The sequence below is a fragment of the Desmodus rotundus genome, chromosome 13, assembly GCF_022682495.2.
Source record: "Desmodus rotundus isolate HL8 chromosome 13, HLdesRot8A.1, whole genome shotgun sequence".
Classification (NCBI taxonomy): Eukaryota; Metazoa; Chordata; class Mammalia; order Chiroptera; family Phyllostomidae; genus Desmodus; species Desmodus rotundus.
Window position 1 is genome coordinate 71,128,210 of NC_071399.1, and position 6,271 is coordinate 71,134,480.

Below are 6,271 nucleotides of genomic sequence, written 5' to 3' on the forward strand. Positions count from 1 at the left end.
CACAAGAGACCCATGGAGAATGTTCTTCCAACAGTCTTAATTTGGTTCTCGAAGGCTGGGTTTGACTTGGTCAAGCAATTGGAAGGGAATAGATATTCTACTAGAAAGAAGAATTTCATGCACACGCTTTTATTTCATGACAGACGTCTCTGGGCCTCAGTTTCTTTACCTGTAAAATTGGAATAATACCTCCTTCGCAAGGTTGCTGTAAAAGTCACACGATGTAAAGTACGTCTGGCATCCAGCCTGGTGACTGGCACATGGAGCAGGTGCCAGACCACTGGTTCTTTTCCATCCTCCCCAGAATGTATAGGATGTGTCTCTGTAGACCGCTCTGACATTAAGGAAGAGGGAGAGAGAAGTATTTTTGACAGTAAAAAAGCATCTATGCTTTTTTATTGAGCATCTACTATTTTCCAGGTGCAAGGCTAGGCTCCATGCCTGTTTTCTGGAAGCTTACAATCTGCTTAATGGGTCAAATAGACAGAGGGGAGTAAATTATCTTGCTTCCACCAAATAAGCTTGTAGAAGATACATCTCCAAAGTTTTATGGCAATGCCATATGACCAGGGAACCAGGAAATTGTTGAGACATAGGAGGAGCATAAACTTAAAACAAGAGCAGAGAAATGTCAAAGCTCACATACATCAGACAACAATATGCCTTTTCAGAATCATGTGGAAGAAACAGACACTAATATTCAGTGCAGGAAGACTTCATGTTAACATTATTGCCACCTACGCACGATTGTTAAATCATTCACTTGATAAATACTTATTGAGCATTCACTACAGCATATGTATGGTGATAGGTGCTTGGATTCGAGGATCAAGTGCAGGAATTTCCTGGAGGGTGAGATGGCCCCCAAGAGACAGTGGGGTGTCTCCCACAAGTTGGTGTCAACACTCATCTATGTACCAATGGAGAGAAAATGTGAGAAACGGGGAGATACTATGAACAAGGTGTCCAATTTAAAGATAATTAGGTCATTGATTCATTGACTAATCCTTAATTAGAACTTGAATAGAATGAAGGAAGTTATTTGTCTTTTTTTAATCCCTGGAGAAGGTACACAATTATTTGTAATATTATAGGCTATATGACTGAAATATTTAATAGTAATAAAACATTTTTTGTGTGAGAGAAAAGAGAGTTATAAAAACCCATCCTTACTGTGGGAGGTGGGGCTCGATAATTGAACCACTGTTAAGCCTTTTTGATGCCTTATTAGAATGGTATATGAAAAGGCATGTCCAGCTGGTTTTTCTGGAAGAATTATGGTAATAGTACTTTGTTCCTACGTCCTTTCCAGTGCGGTGCAGACTAGATTCCACTTATTTTTCTAGAACCTGCCTACTGGGCTTGATTGTGGGAAATGCCACAGGCTATTTGGCAGCTGAGTGATGCAGGGCTTACCACCAGGAGAAATGAATTACATTTCAAGTGAGAAGCTGAGGACGTGGGTATGCAAGCTAAGCTGAAGGGGGCAGCACTGCATCTTCAGTTTTTGCCACTCACGGGTAGTGAGATGAGCTTTAGCCAATGGTGAGAGCTGGTCGCACACTGGGTGGCTTAGGGAAATGTGGGGTTCAGCAGTCAAGTGCTTCAAAGGCAAGAGACCTTACAAACACTCCGGCGGCCAAACCCAATCTCATCCCCGCCCCTCCTGCCCTGTGCTGCCCCGCGGCTGCATTCCTTCAAATTAATTGTACTTCTAGGACTTAGCTTTGCCCCATGGAGGGGAGACACGTTTTTAGTAACATCTTAGTATGGACTGCTCTGTTCCGACCTGAGTTTGTAAGAGAAACAAGGAAGCTCGGCAGAAAACGCTGGAAGTGGGAGAAGACAAGTCGGGAAATTCCAGGTGAGAACGCATCTTCTCTCTTCCACACGTTATTTTCCCTAGGGGACTCCTTGTTAACCAGATTTACTGCTAAATCCCAATACAGATTCTAAAACCTTTCTGAACTGATGGAAGTGACAGTGCGGGAGTCATAATAATCCATCACAACAACTCTCTCCCTCTCTAAGTCAAGCTAGTGGCTGCTGCCTAGAAAGGTCAGAGCGACACCAGTTTTTCTTGAGACTGCCGGCCCGAAGTCCTTGTGCAGCAGCATTTCAAGGTAAGGACAACGCGGTATGTGGAGTGCTGTCCTTGTGAGAGCCGAGCAGTTTGTCTTTGCCCCTCACTAAATGCCTCTTGTTCTCTCTGAACTTGGCCCCGATTGACAAAGTGGCCCCTTTCCATTTCTGTTAGGCACAGACAGGTGGAAGCTGCTATGGTGTCTATCCAGGGCCAAAATTAACCCTCTCTCTCCTTGGCTGTCCCTCCTCCCCGCAATTTTCTGTCAGTAGACTTCCACCTTTTAGCCAGCTGTTTGTTCCTATTTTACATGAGGGTTCTCAGTGTTTTTAATAGGGACAAACATCACTGATATTCCCATTAAGTTTACCAGAAGCAAATGAGAGCTATTTTTATGTTGAAATACAGATTTAAAAGTTATTCATGATCTTTACTTCTTCCAACACATTCTCATTCTCATGAGCTCCTTTCACTAATTAGCCATGCAAGTCTTTATATTAAAATTTAGCTACATATTAATATTTTGGTTTTATTGGTCCTGATCTTTCTCCCTATACAAACACAGGATATGCTTAATTTAAATACATTTTGTCTATGTTTCCAAAAGAATATGAAAATAAGTTTATGAAAACATGAGGTCTAATCCCATTGGTGAGAATAAAGTGCATTTTGAATTTAAGTCTATTCAGACTCACTGGGTCACTCCTGAAATTAAGTTGCTAGATAAGTCCAATTAAAACAAACTAGAAAGTGAAGATTAACATTTATGAATCTACTACATGCCAGTTGGTATGCTCTGGATTTCACATATCTCCATTTAATCTTGGTAACACTGTGAGCTATAAACAAGGTCTTTCCAGAAAGTATCCAGCCATATAATATGAAAAGTAGAGACATTTATTTAAGAAGATACAAGATGGAGGAAACATTGTACATAGGACAATGATGCCTCAGTCCCCTTCAAAGCCTCAAAGTAGACGTCTTGGGACCTCACACAGTTCTCCCAGCATCTATTCCACTATTCAAAAACACTCTACAAAGTCCTTTGTTGGAATCACCATCAGCTGCCTTGTTGTATTTTCCTGAATCATATCGATGGTCTGAAATCTCTTGTCTTTCAAAGGTGATTTTAGTTTCAGGAAAAGCCAGAACACACAGGGTGCCACATCTGGGCTGTAGGGGGACTGAGTCACCTGAGTGATTTAATGTTCCACCAAAAAACTCTGCATGAGACGTGATGCATGAGCAGGCACATTGTCACGATGAAGCAGCCAATCACTGGCTGCCCATAGCTGCAGCCGTTTTCATCACATTGCATCTCTCAGCCAGTGAAGAACATTGAGGTAGTACTCTGTTAATTGTTTGGTCTGGAGGGTTGTACTCATGATGGGAAGCACCTTCCCAATCAAAAAACACAGTTAACATGGTCTTGAGCTTGCTGACTTTGCCTTCTTCGGGCATGGAGAACCAGGAGACTTCCATTGGGATGCTGGGCCTTCATTTCCACATTATAGTAGTGCATCCATGATTCCTCTCCAGTTATGACCTTCTTAAGGAAATCTGGTTCATTGGTAACATTTTGAATCAAGTCATTAGCAACGGCAGCACAATGTTCCTTCTACTCTGGTAGCAGAAGCCACAGAATGAATTTTGCCATGACAGGTTTCATGCCACAATCCTGTGTCAAAATTTCAAGACAGATTTTGTGTTTCACCTGGTTTTTGTGGACTTACCTGGTTTCCTGGAGAATCCATAACAACTAAAATTGTTTTGATACCTTTACCCAGCTTACTCAAGGACAGAATACCAGCTAGTTAGTTTACTGCCAGAAATGTGCAAGCAAGATTTACTTTTTCTAGACTGACTATCTTTTCTCCCTCGCCATGTCTTGCTCTTGCCTTTGTTCTGTCAAGGATCCCCGGTTATTAGAGCAAAAAAAATTGTGTAAAAATACTTGGTTTTTTTTTTAAATAGGCACAAAACTATTTTTATTTACATAAAAGACACACTGTTTTAATGACTCAAGATTAAAGTCTTTAGAAAAGCAAATCCATTTTCTATTATGTAAAACCGTTCACTTAATGAAGTTTGTGTAAAAATACCCTTGTCATTGGTATCAAAGCATTTTTATATTAACCCATTTTTCTGAGGTCCTAATCTACAGTGGGCTCCTGTCTTGATTTCTCAGTGAAACAGTCCATTTCAGACTCTTCAAGCTGCCTGTATGTAATTGATTCAACCAATTTCGATTGAGTTTCAATAGTAGTGAGACATACATTTCCGCCATATAAAACGTAGACTTCCCCCAAGATTTCTGTTAATTTAAGTGGTAACTTTCAATGGTGTCAGTCTTCATAACTACAGGACCATGTACCTCAAAACTATTTCACAACCACCACCAACCAAAGTTTTATTATTTCAGATTTCAGGTTTCCCAAGTGGTTGTACGGACCCCTGGTTTGTTTTCAGCCGAGTCTCTGAGTACAACTAAACACAGGGGGCCTCTTCATCAATGTGGGTTAAGGCAGATCCTCAAGGGATTTTTTTGTTTATGAGTCTTTCATCTCCCCAATTTGTTCAGCTCTATCTCACTATTCCTTGTGGGCTGACTACAAAGGTTTGTCTATTCTAAGTACTTTGTAAATACTTGTTTCTGTATGTTTGCTAGAGTTGCCATAATAAAGTATTACAGGCTGGGTGGCTAAACCAACAGATGCTCATTTTCTCAGAGCTGGAGGCCAGAAATCCAAGATCAAGGTGTTGGGGGCTTTTCTTCTAAAGCCTCTTTCCTTGGCTTGATTCTGGTCACCTCACTGTGTGCTCACATGGTTTCTTCTGTGTGCACGCACCCCTGGTGTCTGTGTCCGCACTTCCTCTTTCTGTAAGGACAGTCAGTTTGGATTACAACTCACCCTCATGGCCTCATTTTAACTGAATGTCCTTGAAGATCCTTTCTCCAAAGTCACTTTCTGAATTACTGGGGGTTAGGACTTCAACACATGAATTTTTGGGAAACACCATCCAGCTGAAAGTTTCCTAACAAAGAAATCTAAACTGTCCCTTACAGGTCTTAAAAGATTGTGGCTCTGCCTTTGGGGAAAAGTGTTAAAGCAGTGTCAACAGTAAAACTTACGCAGGTTACATAGGGAGGAAAAGAATCAAAGCAGTTTGCCTAGAGACCAGACATTTGATCAGGGGCACCTGGTTTGTTCTATTATCCCAGTTTTTTGTACAATTCTTAAAGAGCCCTTTGCTCCTGACCCAATGGAATATGTGTGTGTTTGAGGAGGGATGTTAGTATATATGTGTAAAAATAAGCATTTAAATGTATTTCAGGTATCTGACATCAAGTCTGAATTCATCCTCATTACGTCTGAGGTACGGATGATGTTCCCCATTTTTCAGATGAGGAAACTGTATCTCAGAAGTAACTTGCCCAAGTCACTGAGCCAAAAACTTAAGGGAGACTCCAGGGGTCAACGACTGTAGTGTGGTTTCCTGGCTCCCATCCTTTTCTCAGGTGAGATTGTGGGAGCTGCAAAGCTCTTGCCATGTCTGGTTTCTCATCAAGCTATGGCTGTCAACATAGCACCTCTGCTGATACCACATGTACAGGCAACAAAAGAAAAAAACAGATGATTTTACCAAAATTTAAAAAATGTGTGCATCAAAGAACACTATCAAGAGAATAAAAGCAGCAACTCACAGAATGAAAAAGTATTTGCAAATCAAATATCCAATAAGGAATTAGTATCACAGAATATATAAAGATCAACTAGAACTAAATGACAACAAAAATAATTAAAACTTGGGCCAAGGCCTTGAACAGACATTTCTCCCAAAATACACAAACAGCCAATAAATACTGGAAAAGATGCTCAACATCACTAATCGCTAGGGGAATACAAATTAAAACAAAATGAGATACAACTTCACACCTACTAGGATGGCTATTATTTAAACAAAAACAGTTCCTTAAAAAATTAGTTCTTTAACAAAATTAAATAGAGAATTACAGTATGATTCAGTGATTCTACTTCCGGGTATATACTGAGAAGAACCGAAAGCAAGGGCTTCAACAGATAATTACACACCAGTGTTGACAGCAGCAGCATCCACCACAGCCAAAAGATAGAAACAATTCATATATCCCTCATCAGATAAATGGATAAACATAATGCAGTAAAT